At 39.5% G+C, this 25,643-nt stretch overlaps 1 long non-coding RNA gene across 2 annotated transcripts in view; it reads left to right on the forward strand.

Annotated features, from left to right (window-relative positions):
- Window positions 1-25,643, forward strand: part of LOC106987881 (uncharacterized) — a 79,265-nt gene that overhangs the window by 11,572 nt on the left and 42,050 nt on the right. For both annotated transcript variants that reach the window (XR_008295436.1, XR_008295435.1), the window contains exons 3-5: window positions 5,136-5,256; window positions 5,758-5,840; window positions 9,526-9,577. This is a non-coding gene — a long non-coding RNA (uncharacterized LOC106987881). The remainder of the gene's footprint in view (window positions 1-5,135; window positions 5,257-5,757; window positions 5,841-9,525; window positions 9,578-25,643) is intronic.

Here is a 25,643-nt window from a genome sequence, read left to right on the forward strand (position 1 = left end):
CCTTGACTACTTTGCAAAGGAAAGCCACCAAACTTTCAAGTGGGAAAGAAATAATCTTCTAACTTCTTTTTTTTTTTTTTAATTTTTTTTTTCAACGTTTATTTATTTTTGGGACAGAGACAGACAGAGCATGAACAGGGGAGGGGCAGAGAGAGAGGGAGACACAGAATCGGAAACAGGCTCCAGGCTCCGAGCCATCAGCCCAGAGCCATCAGCCCAGAGCCTGACGCGGGGCTCGAACTCACGGACCGCGAGATCGTGACCTGGCTGAAATCGGACGCTTAACTGACTGCGCCACCCAGGCACCCCTCTTCTAACTTCTTAAAGCCATTGCATACCATTCTTACCTGCTTGAGTGGATTTCCTCCCAATGTCTATATTTGTGTCGGTCCCTGCAGTACATTTCAGGCTCTGGGCCCTCCCAGCACCCCGTACCCCACTATGATTAACTAGGCCAAGTTTAGGATACTGCAAGGTACAGTTTGTTCTGTACTTTCTCTACTCTCTCTTTCTCCTGTGGTTCATAGATATGTTCTCTGTGAAAAGCATTACACAATGTTCTTTCATTCTGTTCTCTGCTCTAAGCTTTCAGTCAATCAATCAGTCTTTCTCACTTTCTCTAAGGGTCTGTTATTAAGTTCACCACCTTTGTGTTGTTGGCATCTATTAAGGCTGCAATTCTGTGGTTCTGCTGCTCATTCCTGACTGACTTGTTGCACAGTAGAATGGGGTAATTCATTTATCACCTTCAGAAAATTTTATCTGCACCTACATAGGAAAAGGACAGGCTCTCTCGCATAAAAGCACTGGGAAGATTACTTTCCCAAGGAAAACAGACAAATTCTCACTGTCATCTCTTTGTCATCTCTCATGACAAAGCCACTCTTGGCAGAAGTAACTGGATCTCAACCAGATCCAGAGACTGAAATAAGCCCCACCTCATCCCTGCAGGAAAGCCGGCAACTGTGGGGGATGGAGGGCCATTCACCCAAGCCAGAGAAAATTGTACCTTGAAACAGAACAATTGGTAGTCCAGGCAAGCTGTTGGCACCAGAAAGATGCTGCAAGAATTACAGTGGCCTCTTTATTGGAAGGAAGAACGTGGCATTGAGAAATCTAGGAGCAAGTTATATTTGAAGAGCTAGGTGTTTAGTTGGTACTAGAGAGGTCTGTCAGCAGATAGCAGGACTCTAGGCTTCAGGCAAAAAAGTTCAATGACAGGACTTTGGGCCCTAGAGTAGTGATTCCCAACTGTGAGAGGTGATTCTGTCTCTCCAGGGAACATGTCTGGAGATATTTTTAGTTATTATAATTGGGGGATGCTAATGGCATCTAATGAATAGAGAGGCCAGGGATGCTGGCCTCTAAATGCATAGAGCAGCCCTATACACAGACATACACAATAAAAAATTGTCCGGCACAAAGTATCAATAATGCCAATGTTGAGAAACCCTACCCTAGAAAGACTGATATTAATAGGGCATGACCCCTATTTCAGGGATGACAGGGATCCTGAGAAGTCTGCTAAGGTACAGACTCAAAAACAGGAAAGTAAGACCTGGCCCCAATACCAAAGCTAAACTGTAGGTGAGAGAGGCAAGACTGAATCCCATTTATCAGGACTGAGGCACAATGTCATGGCCAGACTAGGAGCTAAGTATATTCATACCAAATCCCTAGGGGATCCAACTAGAACATCTCAAACCCCTCTAGAAAACTAGGAGGATTGTTTTCTAGCAGGATTCTTAACCTGGTCCCATAGATCTTTTGGAGGCAGAGGAAGATCCATGTGCATAGATAAGGGGATCCTCAAATTTTATGCAAAATTATGTGTTTGCATCTTCCTAGGGTAAGGATGGAAAGCTTCCTTCAAGATCTAAATGTGGTTATAAGACCCATAAAAGGTCAAAACCCACTGTTGATGGCCTAAAATATCAGGTTGAGTCTGCAGGAGAGAAATACAAGGTCTTATGGAAAGAGGAAAGATGAAAAAGTAATGATAACAGCCAGTGGTACTTAAACACTGTGTGCCTGGTACTGTTCTGTTGCCTAACTTGGATTAACTCATTTAATCTTCACAACAATCTTAGGAAGCACATACTTTTTCAACCTCATCTCATAGATGAAGAAACTAAGGCTAGACTTTCTCTAAGACAGTGCTTCCTAACTTTCTTCATAACACGCCACACACACACAAAAGCTATTATATAGAAAAACTGTTAGAATTAATAAGAGAGTTTAGTAAGCTTGCCATAAATAAGATCAATAAACTACAATTGAAGATCTATACTTTATCAACAAATATTCAGTAAGCACAATTAAAAGAAAGATGCCAGTGTTGATGACAAATTACAAGACATCTTGGGATAAATCCAACAAAACATATGCAAGATCTTTATGGAGAAATCAAAAAGTGTAATAGTGTATGTCAAAGGCATAGTGGGCTAAAGGGACAAAGATGCTTTTGACCAGAGGCAACTTGGCCATGAGATCTTGCAGCCCCATGTCTATTTCTCACCTGTTGGCTTTGACCTCTTCAGGGCTAAGGGTTTTAAATCTCTGAAGCCCATTCAGGGCAAAAGACATGCATAGACACTTTTCCAAAGAAGACATCCAGATGGCTAACAGACACATGAAAAGATGCTCAACATCACTCATCATCAGAGAAATACAAATCAAAAACACAATGAGATACCACCTCACACCAGTCAGAATGGCTAAAATTAACCACTCAGGCAACAGCAGATGTTGACAAGCATGCAGAGAAAGGGGATCTCTTTTGCACTGCTGGTGGGAATGCAAACTGGTGCAGCCACTCTGGAAAACAGTATGGAGGTTCCTCAAAAAACTAAAAATAGAACTACCCTACGACCCAGCAATTGCACTACTAGGCATTTATCCAAGGGATACAGGTGTACTGTTTCGAAGGGACACATGCACCCCAATGTGTATAGCAGCACTATCGACAAGAGCCAAAGTATGGAAAGAGCCCAAATGTTCATCGACAAATGAATGGATGAAGAAGATGTGGTGTGTATATACACACACACACACACACACATACACACAATAGAGTATTACTCAGCAATCAAAAAGAATGAAATCTTGCCATTGCAACAACGTGGATGGATCTAGAGGGTATTATGCTAAGCAAAATTAGTCAGAGAAAGACAAATAGCATATGACTTCACTCGTATGTGGAATTTAAGATACAAAACAGGTGAACATAGGGGAAGAAGCAAAAATAATATAAAAAGGGAGGGGGACAAAACATACGAGATTCTTAAATACAGAGAACAAACTGAGGGCTGCTGGAGGGATTGTGGGTGGGGGTTGGGCTAAATGGGCAAGGGGCACTGAGGAAGACACTTGCTGGGATGAGCACTTGGTGTTATATGGAGGGGATGAATCACTGGATTCTACTCCTGAAATCGTTGTTGCACTATATGCTAACTAACTTGGATGTAAATTTTAAAAAGTTTTTTAAATGACAGTAAGAAAAAAAAATCTCCAAAGTCCATTCAGAACATATCAGTTTGTTTACATGGCACACCAGATAGAAAACTTTGCTATTACCATTAAAGAAATTTAATTATAAATCTTCCAACAAAGAAAACACCAGGCCTAGCTATTTCTAATGGCAAGAACAGTAAAGACATTTAAGAGACATTTTCAATCATACTTGAAATCTTGCAGAATAGAAAAAGTGGGAATAGTGTCTACCTCATTATCTGAGGCTAGTGTAACCTTGATACTAAAACCAGGCAAGAATTGGAAAAGAACCTTTCAGGCCAATACAAGGTCAATAGATAAAACATAATTACAAATCTACACTTTAGCAACTCATATACAAAAAGGAACGATGCTGATTACAATGGCAACAAAATGTGTAAGGCGTCTTGGAATAGATCTAACAAAAGATGTGCAAGTCCTTGATGGAAAAAATCATAAAACTTCAGTAAAGGACATTAAAGATGTAAACAATATTTCCCTAAAATGACCTGTAGATTTAAGGATATTCTATTCCTGGAACTTGACAAGCTGGTTCTAAAATATAGGTGAACAAAGAGCTAAGAATGGCCAAAACAATCCTGGAGTTGGACAAATAGAAGCAATGACCCTACTACCAACTATTAAGATTTGTTAATTAAGTCATTAGTAATTTGGAACATGTTATCAGTTCAGAGATAAATCAGTGGACCAAAACAGAGTCCTGAGTAAGACCCATGAATAGAGGAATGTACGGAAAACTTATCTATGGTATTGCAGATTAGGAGGAGGGGGACAGACCCTTCAGTAAGTATTAATTGATTAGCCAGAAGAGGGGAAAAGTCAAGTGAACTCCTACCTCACACTATACACAAAAATCAATTCTAGATGGATAAAAGGCTTAAAGACAAAAGTTTAAAATTTTAGAAGGATACATAAAATATTACTTTTCTAATTTTGAGGGAACAAGGGATTTCTTAACACAAAACTGGAAGCATAAATTCAACTACATTAAAATCATAAAACTGCTGTTCCTCAAAAAATATCAAGAGAGTGAAAACAGAAGCCAAACACTGGAGGAAGAGACTCACTACACATATAGCGGACTCAGGGTTGGTATCCACTCATAAGAGCTCCTTTGAACAGATAAGAAAAAGATAAAAATCCACTATAAAGATGAACAAATATGAACAGCTTTGAACAGAACACATCCAGGTGGTAAACATATGAAAATATGCTCACCCTCATTAATTACAAGGGAATTATAATGAGTTCCCATTTTATAGTCATCAGATTGGCAAAAAAAAAAAAAATCTGACAATAACAATGTTGGTGAGAATTTGTAATAATGGTAACTGTTAGATGGTAATTTGGAACTAACAAGGAAAGCTGAACATCAACCCTCCCACCAAGCAGGGTCTCTTCTGGTGTGGTAAGCAGACTTTTAGGATGGCCCCTAATGAGCTCCACCTCTCAGTTTCCGTGCCCAGTGTGTAATTCCCTCCCCTTAAGGTGGGCTGCATGTAGTAACTTGCTTCTAACTAATAGAATACAGCAAAGGTGATGGGATGCCACCTCTGAGATGAAGCTTCAGAAAACTGACTTCTGCCCACCTTTCATTCTTTCTCTTGCTCACTTGTGAGAAGCAAGCCGTACCTATGGAGAGACCCACATGGCAAGGGATGAAGGTTCCGGCAAACAACCAGAGAGGACCTGAGGCCTTGAGCCCAACAGTCCAGGAGGAACTAACTCTTGCCAAGAACCCAAGTAAGTGAGCTTGGAGGCAGATTCTTCCCCAGAAGGTGACTGCTTCGGCTGACATCTTGATAGCAGCCTTGTTAGAGCCCAGAGCCAAAGGCCACAGCTGAGCCATGTCTGGATTTCTGGCTCATGGTAACGGTGAGCTAGTTACTGTATGTTGCTTTAAGCTGTTAAGCCAGGGGGTAATTTTTAATGCAGCGGTAAGTAACTTCTATGAGTAAAAGCACATTGGTATGCGGAGCATGGAGTACAGGTGAGCCCAGGATGTTAATCCTTCAATCACTGGGGCTGCCAAGAGCAAGTAGGTCAAGGCAGAGCTGGGACAAATAGAGTTCAGGGGCAGGTTAGCTCCAGCCAACAACAGCCTCATCTGTTTACCCCAGTGTGCCATATAGTGCTATGGGGTTTTGCATATGTGTGCCATTATGTGAAAAAAGTAACAAAGCACTAGACCATAAAATAATTTCTATTTCCTATCAAGTGTGTTTGGTAATTTATATTTTCCAGGACAATCTCTTCAGTGTTTGATCACCTGAGACCTTGCTAAAAATGCAAACTTTCAGACTCACATCTCAGATCTATGAAGTCAGGTAATTTTGTGGGGCGGGGGCAGCGATCTGTGTTTTTAAAAGGTTCCCAGGTGGTAACGATAGAGGTGAAAGTTGGAGAAACATTGTTCAAAGGATTTGTGCATTTCATCTGTTTTCGTATTTATTGGCAAAGGTGTCCCAAATACTTTCCTAAATCCTTTCAGCATCTTAAGTTATGTTCTCTGTTCACGACTGTGTTGTTTGTGTTTTCTCCTCCTTGGTCAAGCTCTCATAACGGTTGTCACTACTGTTAGTCTTTTCAAAACATGTGCTTTGCTGCTTCTGTATTTTCTGTGTCAGTAATTTTTTTCTTTTATTTCCATCCTTGTACTTTCTTTAGGTTTATTCTGTTATTCAGTTCCTGTTAACCAAATATTTGGGAGCACTTTTAACCAAATATTTTTCTTAGATTTATTAGGGAGTAGGTAACACATGTGGTATAAATTGTGGCCCCAAACACGTGTTGTAACAGATTTGTGATTAGATATTCTCCAAGTATTTTCCCTCTTGTATACTTTTTACGAAAGACGTTTTACATTTTGCTAAAGACAACGGGCAAGTTCCCCTCACTGTCTCTTTCTGTAGGGTGCCCCACCCTCACCACCCCCACACCCCAGTTCAGCCATCTTGAATGTACCTACTATAATCTTTCTGGGTTCATGTGGAAGTTTTCAAGTCCATCCTCGCAGCATTTACAGGCCTTGTGTTTTTGTTTGTCCTCTTCAGTATATGGTCACCAAAGTTAGTCAGAAACCTCTGTGGCAAACTGATGTTGGTACATCAGATGGGCCTACCTCTGTGGATTTTTACTTTAAAAAAAAATGTTTGTTTATTTATTTATTGAGTGAGAGAGAATGTCAAACAGGCTCCACACTTAGTGTGGAGTTGATGTGGAGCTCGAACTCACGAACTATGAGATCATGACTGGAGCCAAAACCAAGAGTCAGGTGCTTGACCGACTGAGATACCCAAGTGCTCCAGATTCTTACTCTTTTATTACCGATAGCAAGGATAGTCTTCATTTTCACAGTAGGCCAGCCAAATCTTTTAGAAGATTTAAAAAAATTTTTTAACGTTTATTTATTTTTGAGACAGAGAGAGAGCATGAACGGGGGAGGGTCAGAGAGGGGGGGAGACACAGAATCTGAAACAGGCTCCAGGCTCTGAGCTGTCAGCACAGAGCCTGACGCGGGGCTCGAACTTACGGACCGCGAGATCGTGACCTGAGCCGAAGTCAGATGCTTAACCGACTGAGCCACCCAGGAGCCCCTAGAAGATTTTTAGAAGTATGCTTTGTCCAGAATTTTATTTTATTTTTTATCTTTTTAATTTAAATTTTAGTTAATATACAGTGCAATATTGGTTTCAGGAGAATTCAGTGATTCATCACTTGCATACAACACCCAGTGCTCATCACAACAGGTGCCCACCTTAATACCCATCATCCATCTAGCCCATCCCCCACCCTCTTCCCTTCATCAACCCTCAGTTTGTTTTCTGTCCTTAAGAGTCTCTTGTGGTTTGTTTCCCTCTCTCCTCTTTTTTCTCCTCCTTCCCGTATGTTAATCTGTTTTGTCTCTTAAATTCCACCAATGAGTGAAATACTATGGTATTTGTCTTTCTCTGATTGACCTATTTTGCTTAGCATAATACGTTCTAGCTCCATCCATATCATTGCAAATGGCAAGATTTCATTCTTTTTGTGTTTCATCCAGAATTTTAAATTCCATACTGGAAGACTTTCTCTGGACATCTAGTCTTCCATATATCTAGAAATAGAAGTTACCCAGTTTATAACATAAACATCTTCTGTCTTTTCCATAGTTTTTCAGTTGGATGCTTGTTTCATTTTTAAAAGCTTTCTTATTTTTTTATATTTTTGAGCTATAAATTTCCCTCTAAATACCACTTTACCCTGCAATAATGATCAAGGTAAAATTTCATTACTTACTATGCGATATTCTTTGCATAGATGCGGTGCATCATGATCTTTATGTACTGCCCCGTTAGTCTCCACGAACCCCAAGGAGATCTGTACTATTATTATTCATCATTTTATCAATGATGAAACTGAAGTAAAGAAAACTTAAGTAATTTCCCTAGGATCATCAGAGATAGGTGGCATGTAGGGAAACTAGAATTCCAATCCAGGTTTGCCTGAATTCAAAATGAGTTCTTGCAACCACTTTAATCTAGCTTGGAGGGGGGGTGCGCAGGAAGCAGGGGGGGATATTTGAGGGGAGAATGAAAAGGAAAAAAAATTGACATCATTTGGAAAATGGTGCAGGTTGTTAAGGGGATAATAGCAATCCCACCCAGCCTCAGAGAACATGGAGCAAACTGAGGTGTGCCAAGCAGTAACAGGTGTGCAAGAGCACCGCCTGGGCTCTCGGGTGCTCTGACAGCAACTCGTCTTTCCCTCATTCAAATCGTCATTGATTTGTACTTTCTTGGCAATATCTCAGCTTATGAAAAAAAAACAATGTGTAATCCAAGTGGCCCTACTTGTAATGTATAGAACCATCACGGACCAACATATTTTTAGCCCCAAACAAAATAGTCTCTTCTGCTAATCCCAGACCTTGGCTTCAAGCCAACTGGCTTCTTGCTTTTATTATTTGCAATAGAATCCAGGATTCAGAGTGAATAAAAGAGCTGAACAGGAATATAACTCCTGATAATATTGTCTCTGCGCCTTGTGCACTTATCCTTTTTGTCTCGCCCCAGGGGAAAAGCAGTTTTTCTTACTTATGCTAAATCCAGTTGTTCCCCACAGCGACCATGTAAATCTTGGCACCGAGTACGCAGCAGAATAAAAAGTCAAGGCTGTGGGAGGTGCTCACATGAGAGCAACAGGCAGCTGCAAAGCCCCAAACCGCTCCATCCATTTTCTGCTAAAAATAAAGGGTTCTATTCATCAAAAACTTTTATATGTTCTTATGATTTTTCTTACAAAAAAGCCAACACGATATGCAGCAAAGAAGAATAACTGCCGGTTCACAGACCATGCCATCCTTTCATTTCCCAGAGTAAGCAATCCAGACAGAGGACAAGCAGGAGGGGCTTTCCATTTGCCGAATGTGCCAGACCAAAAAAAAAAAAAAAAAAAAAAAAAAAAAATGTCTTCTGTAAAAAGGGATCTGACCTCAAATTAGACATCAAAATTGTTCACTTCAAGGGAAACTGTCTCCTTTCTGCACACCCATTTAATCAAATGAATTACCCTAAGCCTGCATGCAAGAGATGTTTCAGCTTTGTTTTAATGTGTTTTCTAAATATTATAGGTTTCTTATCGTTTTTCCCCAGCCAAGGAGAATTGGTTAGAATTTACCAAAATTGAAAGTTTGTTTACACCTGATTCTTTTACTGTCTCCCATTTCCTCCCAGTCTTTCAGAATGATCTTTTTGTTGTAGATCCAAATTACCGTAGACTTTAGAAAGCTTCCTCTACTTATTAACACAATAGCATTAAGGAAAATTTTTAAAGAGTTAAAAAAAATCACAATCCCACCTCACTAAAAAGGCAGCTGGTTTACACCCTAGGCTTCTTCTCTGCCCCAAATTTGCATGCATTCATCTTATATACATGCATACATATCCTAGTATGTAATCCTAGTATAGATTGGAATTCTAAAATCCCTAACATTTTATCACGTCCTATTTTCTGTTTCTTTTGTGTTTGCAGATCAGCTTGCCTAGAGAAGGAATTACACTGGCCCAGAAGCTACTCATTCTTTGTAAGTGCTCCACATATATGTAAATCCTACCTCTCTAACAAGACCAGAAAATCTTTTGGGAGTTTTTCCTATTTCCTTTTGGGCTTTCCACAGACTCTGGGCAAGTGTTAAGTGCCTAGAAAGTGCTTCATTGATAGGATGTTTTCAGTTATTCATTCAGTCTGCTAGGTGTTCACTTAATAGAACTGAAACGTTATTGAATTGAATTTAAATTCCCCATTAATAGGGGTGTCTGGGTGGCTCAGTCGGTTAAGCATCTGGCTTCGGTTCAGGTCATGATCTTGCTGTCTGTGGGTTCGAGGCCTGCATTGGGCTCTGTGCTGACAGCTCAGAGCGTGGAGCCTGCTTCTGATTCTGTGTCTCCCTTTCTCTCTGACCCTCCCCTGCTCATGCTCTCTCTCTCTCTCTGTCTCCCTCAAAAATAAATAAACATTTAAAAATTTAAATTTCCCATTAATAAGAGAGTAATTACTTGAAATCCATAGGAATTTGACTAACGAACACCTCCAAAGCTATGAGTCACTGTGTTCACGGTCTCTCAAACATACCAGCTTCTTCCATGCCTGTCCGTCTTTGCTTCTGCTGCTAACCTGGAAAGCACGTTTTCGTTCTTTCAAACTGTTGTGCAAATCACCTTCTTTAATGAAGTCTTTCTTTAACACCACCCCAGGATATAAATCACCAGTCTCTTCTTCAGGCCACTCTAAACTTTGTGCTTACTTTATTATAGTAATTTATGTATCATATGACTCCCTCTCCGTAAGAACATAAGCTCCCTGAAGTCAAGAACTGTATTGTATTCATCTCTGTACTTCCAACATCTGCCATGTTTCTTTGGATGCCATGATCAGTTCAGAGTGTAGGTTGAACGTTAGATGGTTACTGGACACCTACCGTAGTGGTCTTACAGTTAATGTAATGGGAAAGCAAGTTTAAGTAACTTGTCACAGCATGAGAAGCAAGTCAGAGAACAATGAAGCACAACGTGATGCCGCCATTTCTATGCTTCAAACATTCTGACACAGGGAATAAAAAAATGACAGCAAAAAAAATGCCAAATGGTTTCAGACCTATTCTATGAATCTAAAAGATAAGCCAGTCACCTTTAAAATGTTTCTTATAGAAAACTTCAGACATATATAAGAACTAGAATAGTTTAATGGAATGTCAAACATCAAGAGTTATTCACATACAGCAAAAATCGTATGCCGTTTATGCCCTGATCCACTTTCTCTCCCTACTGGACTACTTTAAAGCTAAATCTAGACATCAAATCATTCTTGCGTAAACATTTAGGATGCAGCTCTATAAGATAAGGGATCTTTCATTAGACACTAAAATAATATCACTATCCTAAAAAAATAATACTACTTTCTTAGTATCATCAAATATCATCAATGTTTAAATTTGCCTCAATGTTTTTTTTTTTCCCAGAGCTTTACCATCAGGATTCAAAGAGGCTCATACTTAAATTTGGTTGATGTTTTTCTTAAGTCTCTTTTAACTTAAGACTTTTTTTTTGCCCTTGTAATTTATTTGTTGAAGGAGCTGGGTCATTTGTCCTATAGTTTCCCATATCCTGGATTTAGGGATTGAATCCTCATACTGCGTCAATCATGTTCTTCAGTTCCCTGTACTACTTGTAAACTAGTAGTTAGATTTTAGTCCTGTCTAGTAGAATTTTCTGTGATGATGGAAGTATTCCATATCTGCACATGTGACTATTGCACTAGTGTGACTGAGGGACTGAATTAATTAATTTTGTTCTAATTAACTTATACTTACACAGCCCCAAATGGCTAGTGCCTGCCATATTGGACAGCACATACAGGTTAATTGAAATTGAAGCTGAAATAGACACATGTTGCAAATGGTTACTGTACTGAATTCAAGTTTGCTGGTTTATCAAGAATATTGCGTAATGGTGCATTTCCACAAGAGGGCGAACATGTCTGGTTGTCTCTGCAATATTAACAGTCCTTTGATGATCATGGTCTATATCCATTAATTCATTAGAAGGTTGCAAAATGATCGTATACTGTTTTTATCATTCCTTCTTCACTTATTAGCTTAACTCTATCAAGAAAACTTCCTCTTATCAACAGTTTTATTGGCCTGAGGTGTAGTTTTTACAGGAAAGGCAGAATAAATGCTTGTTTCCTAGCATTCACCAAAGACGATCAATTTTTTTGTTTGTTTAGCATCATTATAAATTCACAGATTTTAATGTTTCATTCCATTGCAGTTATTATTTATTCATCTTGATGCTTAAATTGTCCCATTTTTGGCTCATGGGAACCTCTTCAAATTGGTTTCTGAATCCTTTTGTCATTACCCCATAGTTCTTCATAGCTTCCTTGCTTTCTAATATGACAAAATATTCCAAGCTCATCATAATCTTTCCTGCCCCAGTTAATTAGCCATTTACCCAAAAGGCCAATTCCTTTTGGTGGAAAGTTGTATTTAGAAACTACAGTCTGAGGTCGCCTGGATGGCTCAGTTGGTTAAGCATCCTACTCTGAATTTCGGCTCAGGTCGTGATCTCTCGGTTTATGAGTTTGAGCCCTGCCTTGGGCTTCACGCTGTCAGTGCGGAACCTGCTTGGGATTCTCTGTCTCCTCTCTGCCCCTCCCCAACTCATACTCTCTCTCATAATAAATAAATGAACATTAAAAAAAGAAAGGAAGGAAGGAAGGAAGGAAGGAAGGAAGGAAGGAAGGAAGGAAGGAAGGAAGAAACTACAGTCTGGGTGCTAGGAGAGACCAGTGAGCCTGGGTTCATCATTATCTTAGGCTTTTCTAGTAGATAGAAACCAGGAAATATTTTTTTAATAGAAAATGAATCATGCATTTATATTTCTAATTCAAATTTAGGATTACATGGTTTTTATTTAAATTCTCTGATTTTATATTTGTCATTTTTTTTAATGTTGACAATCTTGGCTCCTCTTGAATTAACATGATTACTTATTTGCTTTATCCTATTACATACATAATAGTTTAGAATAAACTATGCCAATATTACTAACAATATGACTACTGGAAAAAATTTAAGTTTGTTTATTTTTGCAGTTCTTTTTGTCTTAGAGTACATCCCAGTCAAATTATGTTTTAAAATATCTTGAGGATGCCTGGGTGGCTTGGTCATTAAGCATCTGACTCCGGCTCAGGTCATGATCTCATGGTTCATGATTTGAGCCCCGTTTTGGGTGAACTCATGCCCCACTTGGGGTGAGGTTGAGCCTCGCATCTGGTGAGCCTGGATTCTGTCTGTCTGTCTGTCTGTCTCTCTCTCCCTCCCTCCCTCCCTCTTTCTCTCTCTCTTCTTCTGCCCCTCCTGGGATTCTCTCTCTCTTTCTCTCTCTCTCTCTCTCTCTGTCTCTCTGCCCTCTCTCAAAACACAAAAAGAAAAGAAAAAACACTTTGAAATAGTTCTTCTCTGTACAATAAAGCTGCCTACTCAATACACAATTAGGTTTACTAACTTCATGTTTTAATTTTCATAGTTACTCCATTTTATTTTAATCATGCAAAACATTCACATGATTCCAAAATCACATCTCTAAGTAAGGTAATTTTAGAAATGTCTGGCTTCTGGTACTATTCCCTCCTTTTGCTCCTTCCACCTCTCTGGGATTTTTTTTTTTTTTTTTTTTTTTTTTTTTTTTTTTTTTTTTTTTTTTTTAGATTGGATGTTGGCTTATCTTCCACTTAAGCTATAAATCTGGAACATTAAAAAATTACCGTGTACCCTGAGTCACAAGGATTGCCATCTTATTTCAGCAGGGCTCATCCCATCCTTCCTTCTTTCCATTTGATTTGCCCAAAATGAGGATGATAGCAGCAATGACTCCAATGACAGTTTGCATAAGTGTGACTCTGGTCAGCAGTTGGAAATACCAAGTTGTTTCCTACTACTTTTATGTTTGTTAGGGTCACAAAGTAGATCTGAAACCATTTCGTATTTTCTGCTGACATATCCTCTGCTCTCTCAGAAGCAGAACCGTTGCAGCAGTGAAATAGCAGCATCAAAACTCTTGTACCCTCAGTGAGAACATCAGGACCCTGCATTTACTGAATCCTGGAAAAGGAAATCATTTGGGGAAATAATTTAGCCCATCACTCTGCTCAGATCTGCACTTAACGCATTTTAGGTAACTATTATGATCAACACCAAAAATATACTTGTAATAGAGCTTCATGTGTGGCAGCCATGAAAAGGCACCTCCTAGATCTGCAACTGCAGGGGAGTGTAATTGACTGATGTTCCCGTGCTGGTGGGCTCTGAAATCCACCGCGGCATTAAGAAAAGTAGCATCTTTATTGAGATATAATGCACATACCATAAAACTCACCTTTTAAAGTATGTAATTCAATAGTTTTTACTGCAGACACAAAGTCACGCAACCATCCCCATTATCTAATTTCAAAGCATTTTAATCACTCCAGAAGGAAGGTCTGTGCCGTGAGCAGTTGCTTCACGGCCCCTACTCCCTCCAGCTATGGCAACCACGAACCTGCTTGTTGAGTCTCCATGGGTTTGCCCAGCTTCAGCATTTCATGTAAATGAGATCATTCAACATGCGGCCATTTATGTCTGGCTTCTTTTGCTTGCCACAGTGGCTTCAGGGTTCATCCATGATACAGTATGTATCAGTGCTTCATGCCTTCTTATTTTTCTGTTTCGTTTTGCCCTTTTTGAAATTGTGGTAAAATACACATAACATAAAATGTACCATTTTAACCATTGCAAGTTCAGTTCAGTAATGTAAAGTACATTCACATTGTTGTGCAACCCGTCTCCAGAACTCTTTTCATCTTGTAAACCTGGAAGTCTATACCCATAAAACAGCAGCTCCCTACCCCCTCCCCACCGCGGCACCTGGCGGCCACCATTCTACTTTCTGTCTCTATGAGTTTGACTACTCTAGGTGGTCCTCATACAAGTGGAATCATATACTATTTGTCTTTATTTTTATTTTTTTATTTTTTAACTTTATAATGTTTATTTATTTTTGAGAGAGAGAGAGTGAGGGAGAGGCAGAGAGAGAGAGAGAGCGCATGAGGGAGAGGCAGAGAGTGAAACACAGAATCTGAAGCAGGCTCCAGGCTTTGAGCTGTCAACATAGAGCCCAACACAGGGCTCAAACCCATGAACCGTGAGATCATGACTTGAGCCGAAGTTGGACGTTTCACTGACTGAGCCACCCACGCACTCCTTACTTGTCTTTTTGTAACTGGCTTATTTCACTTGGCAAAATGTCTTCCAGGTTCATCATATTGTAGCATATGACAGAATCTCCTTCCTTTTTAAGGCTGAATCATATTCTGTTATTTATTTCCTTTTATGACCAAATATATTCCATTGTATGGATAGACTACATTTTGTTTATCCATTCATCAGTTGATGAACACTCTTTGGTTAATATGAACAATGCTGCTATGAACATTTGTGTGTAAGTTTTTGTGTGGAAATAGGCTTTCAGTTCTCTTTGATATATACCTGGGAGTAGAATCACTGAGTCTATGTTTAACTTAAGAACCGTCAAACTGTTTTCCAAAGCAACTCCACCATTTTACATTCCCACCCACAATGTGTGAAGGTTCCAAATTCTCTACATCACAGCCAGCTCTTGTTTTTTGTGGGTTTTTTTGTTTTTTTGTTTTTCTGTTGTTTGTTTGTTTTTTTTTTTTTAGTTTATGTATTTATTTTGAGAGACTGTGCCAGTGGGGGAGGGGCAGAGAGAGGGAGAGAGAGAGAATCCCAAGCAGGCTCTGCACTGTCAGTACAGAGCCTGGTACGGGGCTCCAACTCACAAACCATGAGATTATGACCTGAGCCAAAACCAAGAGTCAGATGCTTAACCGACTGAGCCACCCAGGCAACCCTATTGTACATTTTTTAAATCATAGCCATCCTAGTGGGTGTGAAGTATATCTCACTGTGGCTTTTATTTGCATTTTCCCAATGCCTTATGATGCTGAACATCATTTCATACTTATCGGCTATTTGTATATTTTCACTGGAGAAATTTCTGTTCAGATCCTTTGCTCGTTTTTAATTGGGTTCATTTATCTTTTTATTGAATTCTGTGCTTTGTATGTTTTGGATACAAGTCCCTTATCATATAAATCCGATAAGGACAATCACCATTTTGTCCATCATAGCAGTTACACAGAGACTGTGATGTTCATAGCAATTCCCATCCAGTGGCTGAGTAGGGCAGGGATACTAAGGCAGGCTCATTCCTAGGCAATATGGGATTTCTCAACTTTGGTTCAAGGTGACTCTGGCTCAAAAGTCATCACCTCCATAGCATATTTTGGCTAAGGACTTCCCAAAAGCTTTACTAAACCTTCCTGGGACTGCTTGGTGGTTCAGGATCCTCCTATCCAATCTTCTCTCCCTTTCCTCTTCACTGGGATCAGACTTGCTTTGCAGTCTGACAGTTCTCAGCCTTTTTCCATTCCTGCCCCCATATTCTCTCACATCATCACTTTCCCTAATAAAATCTCAGAACATCTAATCTTGTCTTGGGGTCTGCTTCTTAGAGGACCTGGCCTAATATACCGTGCAATGGCAATGTCTACACTAAAGAATCAGTTTAAAAGTTCAAGGCAGAAGTCCTTCTTTAATGGATGTCAGCAGTGACCAGAGACAAACCCAAAAGTAGAGATTTGAACTCTCTAGTTTGCTATGATGTTTCTACTCAGTGAAAAGAGCAATGATATTCCAGCCAGGTATATTCTACAAGCTCTGCCACTTGTTTAATTTTATGATTTCGAGCAGTTATTTAACCTTCCTATGCTTTAGTTTCCTTCTCTGCAAAATGTGCACAACAGTGCTATCTCCTCGTACTGTTTGGAAGATTAAATAAAATAATGTCAAAAGCATCTAGCAAAGTGCTGGGGCGCCTGGGTGGTGCAGTCGGTTAGCGTCCGACTTCAGCCAGGTCACGATCTTACGGTCCGTGACTTCGAGCCCCGCGTCAGGCTCTGGGCTGATGGCTCAGAGCCTGGAGCCTGGTTCCGATTCTGTGTCTCCCTCTCTCTGCCCCTCGCCCGTTCATGCTCTGTCTCTCTCTGTCCCAAAAATAAATAAACGTTGAAAAAAAAATTAAAAAAAAAAAAGCATCTAGCAAAGTGCTGGCACATAGTAGGAGCTCACCAAATGTTAGTTTCCTTGCCAAATCCTCTCAGTGGGGCCTTAGCAACATCACACTTGGTTGCTTGAAGGAAAGTAATAATTTCTGTCTAATGAGTCACACCCACACTTTATAGGAGTGAGCAGAGTGTTAAGTATCAATTTTCCTCTTGCCTATCTCTCAGGCTCCCTTTCCTTGGTCTATTCTGGCCCAGCCATTGCCCCCTTGGGTTCCTGGACACTGGATGAATGAGCTTTTCTCAGCAGTGTTCCAAAAGTAGGTCCCAGGCTCAGAGCTACCTGGCCACCTGCACTGGCAAAACCTCTCTTCCTCCTCCTCACCTCACCGGAATGTTGTGTTGCTCTTTTCCCTGTCCTATTACTCTTCCAAATGCTATGCCCCTTACCCCTAGTTTTAACCAGCTTACATCTTTCTTTTTAAAAAAAATCGTTAAAGTCTGCTTCTTTCTATTCACACGCATCATCTTGGCACCTCCCCACTCTCTTCACTTCCACAGACACTCTAATTTCGAAGGGTCTTGGTGGTAAGGACGAGTTTCAGAGAAAGTCTCCAGTCATCATAGCATATCCTACCACCATGTTGTGGTTGGAAGTGTGGGTTATGGGTCTATCCTGAGGTGTGGTGAAGATTACAAAGTTACTTTTTTACCTGCCACATACATAGAAAATAAAAGTGTAGGTTGAACTTTTAAAACTTTAAACACTGTAAACCCCCTGTTACCTAGAAGTGTTCTAGACAGCATTATTTAAGAGCTGAGATCATACCCAGAGAAAAACTACGTTTACTCCATGTTAAGTAAAGACCTGCAATAAGGTATAGGATTCTGTGCAAAAAGAAAAAAAAAAAAAAAAGAGTAGAGTGACACTGTGGAGCAGATAGGACCCTAAAACGGGACCAATAGTCAAATAATTTGTTTTTTACTACCATACCATTTGTCTGGTGCACACCTGATGAGTAGATAAAAATCTCAGGGTACAGGTCTGCTACAGAGAACAAAAGAATCTTAAAGGTTTGGACTTCTGTTCAAAACTAACTCAGCTGTTTGGTATTAGTTTATCTACCATCTCACATGCACAAAGTGCTTGTGTGCACTACTCTCTTACAGTTATAGTGGTGTATTTTTTGATCTTGTAAATAGTAAGTGCTCACTGAAACAAAAATCAAATATAGAAAATTATAAAGGTCTAAAACAACAACCACAACAAATTATAAAGGTAAAAACCACCTAAAATCTTACCCTCCAGAGATAGCCACTTTTTCTGTTTTGGCAAACATCTTTCCTGGAATTTCTATATACAACCTATGTATCTTAATATTCTTCAAATAAATCTTACATAGAGATTAGCCACTTTTTCTGTTTTGGCAAACATCTTTCCTGGAATTTCTGTATACAACCTGTGTATCTTAATATTCTTCAAATAAATCTTACCTAGAGAAGACAAAGGTGGGGGAGGTGAGGAAACACTACTCATTTAGGACACATACACAACACTTGTGTTGGCTCAGAGCTAACATTCTCATAGGAGAGACAAACACAACACGGAACTCTCCCAGGAACTTGAATTGCCTCTGCCAGACTCCTCAGAATTTCTCTCATTCCTTTGTTCCCCCCCACTTTGGGTCACCTTCTCATAAGCACCAGAAACATGTTAGGTCTTGTTTCTTTCTCTTGGGACCATGTTGCGTTTCAGGGGCACAAAGGCCATCTTCTCTTTTTCCTCCACATCAGTTTTTTGTTGTTGTTGTTGGGTTCCTCTTCTGTTCTTAGGTCAAGAGATTTCTGACTAAGGTCATTTCAGGGAAGCTTGAAAGTAAAAACAGGTCAGTTTTGAGTTTATGGAAACATTTAAACACCTGATGTTTTTCTTGGAAGCCTTTAGTATCTAGGCTCTTGGGAGCCTTGTGGATACCATTATACACAGGAGGAGAGCTTCCTGCATTTTTCACTTTTATAAGTATACAAAACAAATGTTTGGAAGAGTAAAGTGACTTCAAGCTAAATTGCCTTTCCTTACTATTTTAAATTACAAAAAATAAAACCACTACACATATCAATGATTCTTAAAGTTTAGAGTGACTAATAATCATGAGAGGAGCTTGTTAAATAAGCAGATTCTTAGGCCTAAACCCCAGAAACCCAATCAGGTTGTCTGGGGTGTACCCTAGAATTTGCATCTTTTTTTAAACATTTATTTATTTATTTTCAAAGAGAGGGGAGACTGGGTGGTTCAGTAGGTTAAGCATCTGACTTCAGCTCCAGTCATGATCTCACCACTTAAGAGTTCGAGCCCTGCCTTGGGCTCTGTCCTGACAGCTCAGAGCCTGGAGCCTGCTTCAGATTCTGTGTGTGTCTCTCTCTCTGCCCCTTCCCCACTCACACTCTGTCTCTTTCTCTCTCTCAAAAATAAATGAACATTAAAAAAATAAAAAATTAAAAAGGAGGGAGAGAGAGAGCAGGGAAGGGGCAGAGAGAAAGAGAATCTCAAGCAGGCTCCATGCTGTCAGTACAGGGCTCGAACCCATGAACCATGAGATCAAGACCTGAGCAGAAGTCAGATGTTCAACCAACCGAGCCACCAGGTTTGCATCTTTAACAAGCACGATTGGGATTCTGAGAAAGTAGCTTTCTGCTGTGGGTTCAACTGTGTCCCCCTAAAAGGCAAGTTGAAGTCCTAACCCCTGGTACCTGTGAACATGGCCTTATTTGGAAGTAGGGTCTTTGCAGATGTAATCAAGTTAGGATGAGGTCATATTGGATTAGGGTGGGCTCTAAATCCCAGACTGGTGTCCTTAGAAGGAGAAAGAAACAAGACAGAGACACACAGGGAAGAAGGCCATGTGAAGATGGAGGCAGAAGTTGGAGTTATGCTCTTGTACACTAAGGAACACCAAGCAACCACTAGAAGCTAGAGGAGGCAAGGAGAGTTTCTTCCCCAGAGTCTTCAGAGGGAGTCTGTCCCTGTTGACACCTTTATTTAAGCTTCTAGCCTCCAGAACTGTAAGAAAATAAGTTTCTGTTGTTGTAAGCCACCCCAGTTTGTGATGGCAGCCCTAGGAGATTAATACACCCTCACACTTCACTCTGAGAAACACTGTTAGGGGCACCTGGTGGTTCAGTCAGTTGAGTGTCCGAATTTTGATTTCGGCTCAGGTCATGATGCCATGGTCTTGGGATCGAGCCCCATGTTGGGGTCTGCTCTGAGTGTGGGGCCTGCGTACGATTCTCTGTCTCTCTCTCCCTCTGCCCCTCTCCCCTGCTTGTGCATGCTCTCTCCCCAAAATAAAATAATAAAATAATAAAATAAAATAAAATAAAAAATAAAGAAATACTGCCTTCCATAGCAAATACAAACATGGAAAATGCATATTGATATAATGTACTTGATATTTGGTACTATTATATTTCAAATTAATTAAAAACTGGAAGCCTTACAGTCAAAAAGAATGAAATCTTGCTATTTGCAACTACATGGATGGAACTAGAGGGTATTATGCTAAGTGAAATTAGTCAGTCAGAAAAAGACAAATATCATATGACTTCACTCATATGAGAACTTTAAGACACAGAACAGATGAACATAAGGGAAGGGAAGCAAAAATAATATAAAAAATAGGGAGGGGACAAAACATAAGAGACTCTTAAATACGGAGAACAAACAGAGGGTTACTAGAGGGGTTTTGGGAGGGGGGATGGGCTAAATGGGTAAGGGGCATTAAGGAATCTACTCCTGAAATCATTGTTGCACTATATGCTAACTAAATTGGATGTAAATTAAAAAATAAAAATATAAATAAATAAATAAATAAATAAATAAATAAATAAATAAATAAATAAAAACTGGAAGCCTTACCCATGGATACCTTAGTTTGCATGACAAACATCTGACTATGGTTAATAATGTAGAAAGACCCATTTTTGTTGTAGGAATTAAGGACCAGTACCATCTAAAACATTTTAAAGTAATTGTATCAATATTCTATGGGTCTGTAACAGATTATCACAAGTTTAGTGGTTTACAACAACACAGATTTATTAGCTTACCATTCTGGAAGTCAGAAATCCAAAATGGGTCTCACTGGGCTAAAATCAAAGTGGTGGCAGGGCTGTGTTCCTTCTGGAAGCTATATGGGAGAATTTGTTTCCTTGCCTTTTCTGGCTAGAGGCTACCCGCATTCCTTGGCTTGGGTCCTCTTCTATCTTTAAAGCCAGCAATGACTGACTGAATCTTTCTCACATCACATTACTTTGACGCTGACTCTTCTGCCTCCCTCCCACGTTTAAAAACCCTTGTGATTAAGTTGGGCCCACCCAGATAATCCAGGACAACCTTATATTAAGGTTAGCTAATTAGTAACCTTTATTCCATCTGCAATCTGAATTTCTCTTTGACTATGCAATGTAACATATTCACAGGTCTGGGGATTAAGACATGGATAGCTTTAGGAAGCCAGTATTCCGCCTCCCACAGTATCCAATCTTTGGATTCATTCAATATTCTTTGTCATTTCCTCCTTTTAAAAATCTTCACAGGGATGCCTGGGTGGCTCAGTCAGTTAAATGTGAGATTCTTGATTTCGTCTCAGGTCATGATCTCACCGTTGGTGAGACTGATCCCTGAAATGGGGCTCTGCGTGGACAGCGCAAAGCCTGCTTGGGATTCTCTCTCTCCCTCTCTCTTTCTGGACCCTCCTCCTCAAAATAAATAAATAAACTAAAAAAAAAACTAAAAAATCTTCACAATGACTCTCTGAGAAAAGTAGGGCAAATATCATAATTACCATTGCTGTTTTGCAAATGAAGTAAGAGGTAGTAAGAGGTAATGATAAACCCCACATCACTGAGGCAATTTGCTTATTCATTCAACACATATTTATAAATAATAGTAAAGTTGGGATTCAAACTCAGATGCCTAACTCTCCCAAGTTCTGTCTCTACCATTTGACTCTGCTCTATTCCTGAAATGAATAAAAATCATGGCCAAGGCAACTGATTGAGATATTTAAGTCTCCTACAGTTGTAAAAGATTCACACACAATAAAGATCATTCTCTTCTCTTCTCTTCTCTTCCTGCTTTCTGCAAGGAGAGCCAAACCTTTGGATTCTTGGGGCCAGCCTCTTTTTTTCCAACCCCATAAACTTATATACCCCATCACTCTCCCTTTCAGGGAAGAGAGTTAAAATCTTTTTAGGGGCTTTTAGGGGCTACTCAGGGTTTTGTTTTAAAGGTTAACCCTTGAAGGAGCAAAGCTAAACTTTATTCCTGAGAGCATAGTGAGGTGGTTGATTTGTTAGAGTGTGGTGGGTCCCCCAGAGTGGAGAATGCTAGCTTCCTTGAGACTGGGAGAGGGAGCAATTAGGGTTATAGTAGTTTCTGTGAGTATTGTACCCCCGGGACCTACTTATAAGCAACACTTCGGATGGAGGTGTCTATATGAATATCTTAATGCAGCTGGGTCCGTTGTTGATGTTAAATATATATGTTTAAGAAATAAATGTGGCCAAAATTGGCTTTCAATGAAAAATTCACTAGGGGTGCCTGGGTGGCTCAGTTGGTTGAGCAACCACCTCTTGATTTCAGCTCATGTCATGATCTCACGGTTTGTGGGATCCAGCCCTACTTGGGCTCTGTGCTCACAGCATGTTGCCTGCTTATGATTCTCTCTCTCTCTCTCTCTCTCTCTCTCTCTCTCTCTCTCTCTCTCTCCCCATCCCTCCTCTATTCACACACACTCTCTCTCTCAAAATAAAGAAATAACCATTAAAAAAAGAAAAAATTAATTAAGCAGTAATTTTGTTTTATCTTCCTGTGATCATTAAATTTTGTGTGCCAACTCAGCTAGGCTATGCTACCCAGTTGCTGGGAAGGTATTTTATAGATATGATTAATATCTATAGTCCGTTGACTTTAAGAAAAGGAGACTACCCTTGATATTGTAGGTGGGATTTATCCAATCAGTTTTAGATCTTAAGGGCAAAAACTGAGATTTCTTAAAAAGGGAATTCAGCCTCAAGACTATAACATAGAAATTTTGTCTGAGTTTCCAGGCTGCTGGTCTGCCCTATGCATTTCAGATTCAACACTGCATCATGAACGCATGCCTAATTTCCAGCATACCGACCCACCCTAGATTTCAGACTTGCCAATTTTTTGGCAAGTCTCACGAGCCAATTTCTTTTTCTTTTTTCTTTTCTTATCTTTTCTTTTCTTTTCTTTTCCAGGAATATAATTTAGTGATTAATTACTTACCTATAACACCCAGTGCTTCTCCCAACAAGTGCCTTTCTTAACACCCATTTAGCCCATCCCCCCACCCAACCCCCCACCAGCAACCCTCTTTAAGAGTCTCTTATGGTTTGTTTCCCTCTCTGTTTTTATGTTATTTTTGCTTCCCTTTCTCTATGTTCATCTCTTTGTTTCTTAAATTCGACACAAGCAGAATCATAGGATATTTGTCTTTCTCTGACTTATTTTACATAGCATAATACACTCTAGTTCTATCCACATTGTTGCAAATGGTAAGATTTCATTCTTTTTGATTGCCAAGTAATATTTCATTGTATATATATATACCAATCTTCTTCATCCATTCATCAGTTGATGGACATTTGGGCTCTTTCCATACTTTGGCTGTTGTCATAGTGCTGCTATAAACATTGGGGTGTATGTGTCCCTTCGAAACAGCACACTTGTATCTCTTGTATAAATAAGTAGTAGATTATTTGCTGGGTCATAGTGTAGTTCTATTTTTAGTTTTTTGAGGAAGCACCACACTGTTTTCCAGAGTGACTGCACCAATTTGCATTCCCACCAGCAGTGCAAAAGAGTTCCCCTTTCTCTGCATCCTTGCCAACATCTGTTGTTGCCTGAGTAGTTAATTTTAGCCATTCTGAATGGTGTGAGGTGGTATCTCATTGTGATTTTGATTGGTATTTCCCTGATGATGAGTGATGTTGAGCATCTTTTCATGTGTCTGTTAGCCATCTGGATGTCTTCTTTGGAAAAGTGTCTATTCATGTCTTTTGCCCATCTCTTCAGTGGATTGTTTCTTGGGGGTTGATTTTGATTAAGTTCTTTATAGATTTTGGATCTAAGCCTTTATCTGACATGTCAGTTGCAAATATTTTCTCCCATTCCATTGGTTGTCTTTTAGTTTTGCTGATTGTTTTTCTTCACTGTGCAGAAGTTTTTATCTTGATGAGGTCCCATAGTTCATTTTTTTTATTAAAAATTTTTTTAAGTATTTATTTATTTTTGAGAGAGAGAGAGACAAAGACAGAGACAGAGAGTGGGGGGATGAGAGCAGAGACAGAAGGAGACACAGAATCTGAAGGAGGCTCCAGGCTCTGAGCTGTTAGCACAGAGCCTGACACAGGGCTCGAACTCATGGACCACGAGATCATGACCTGAGCCGAAGTCAGATGCTTAGCTGACTGAGCCACCCAGGCGCCCCCCAATAGTTCATTTTTTATTTTGTTTCCCTTGCCTCTGGATACATGTCAAGTAAGAAATTCTGTGGCTGAGGTCAAAGAGGTTTTTGCCTGTCTTATTCCCTAGGATTTTGATGCCTTCCTGTCTTATATTTAGGTGTTTCATCCATTTTGAGTTTATTTTTGTGTATGGTGAAAGAAAGTGGTCCAGGTTCATTCTTCTGCATGTTGCTGTCCAGTTTTTTCAAAACCATTTGCTGAAGAGACTGTCTTTATTCCATTGGATATTCTTTCTTGCTTTGTCAAAGATTAGTTGGCCATATGTTTGTGGGTCCGTTTCTGAGTTCTCTATTCTGTTCCATTGATCTATGTGTCTGTTTTTGTGCCAGTACCATACTGTCTTGATGATTACAGCTTTGTAATACAGCTTGAAGTCTGGAATTGTGATGCCTCCAGCTTTGGTTTTATTTTTCAACATTACTTTGGCTATTTCTTTAGCTTTTCTGGTTCTGTACAAATTTTAGGATTGTTTGTCCTAGCTCTGTGAAGAATGCTGGTGTTATTTTCATCAAGATTGCAGTGAATATGTAGATTGCTTTGGGTAGTATCGACATTGTAACAATATTTGTTCTTCCAATCTATGAGCATGGAATGTTCAAAAAATGGAAAAATTTTTGGTGTCTTCTTCAATTTCTTTCATAAACTTTCTATGCTTTTCAGTGCTATAGATTTTTTCCCTCTTTGGTTAGTTTTATTTCTCGGTATTTTATGGGTTTTGGTGCAATTGTAAATGGGACAAATTCCTTGATTTCTCTTTCTGCTCCTTCATTATTGGTGTATAAAAATGCAATCAATTTCTGTACATTGATTTTATATCCTGCAACTTTCCTGAATTCATGTGTCAGTGCTAGCAGTTTTTTGGTAGAATCTTTTGGGTTTTCAACATAGAGTATCATGTCCTCTACTAAGAGTGAAAGTTTGACTTCTTCCTTGCCAATTTTGCTGCCTTTTATTTCTTTTTGTTGTCTGATTGCTGAGGCCAGGACTTCCAACACGATGTTGAATAACAGCGGTGAGAGTGGACATCCCTGTTGTGTTCCTGACCTTAGGCGGAAAGCTCTCCATTTTTCCCCATTGAGGACTATATTAGTTGTGAGTATTTTGTATATGGCCTTTATGATCTTGAGGTATGATCCTTCTATCCCTACTTTTTTGAGGGTTTTTTTTTTTATGAAGAAAGGATGCTGTATTTTGTCAAATGCTTTTTCAGCATCTTTTGAGAGGATTGTGTGATTATCCTTTCTTTTATTAATGTGATGTATCACATTGATTTGTGGCTATTGAATCAGCCCTGCATCCCAGGAATAAATCCCACTTGATTGTGATAAATAATTATTTTAATGTATTGTTGAATCTGGTTTGCTAGTATCTTGTTGAGAATTTTTGCATCCATGTTCATCAGGGAAATTGGT

This window comes from Acinonyx jubatus, chromosome C1 (genome assembly GCF_027475565.1).
Source record: "Acinonyx jubatus isolate Ajub_Pintada_27869175 chromosome C1, VMU_Ajub_asm_v1.0, whole genome shotgun sequence".
Lineage (NCBI taxonomy): Eukaryota > Metazoa > Chordata > Mammalia > Carnivora > Felidae > Acinonyx > Acinonyx jubatus.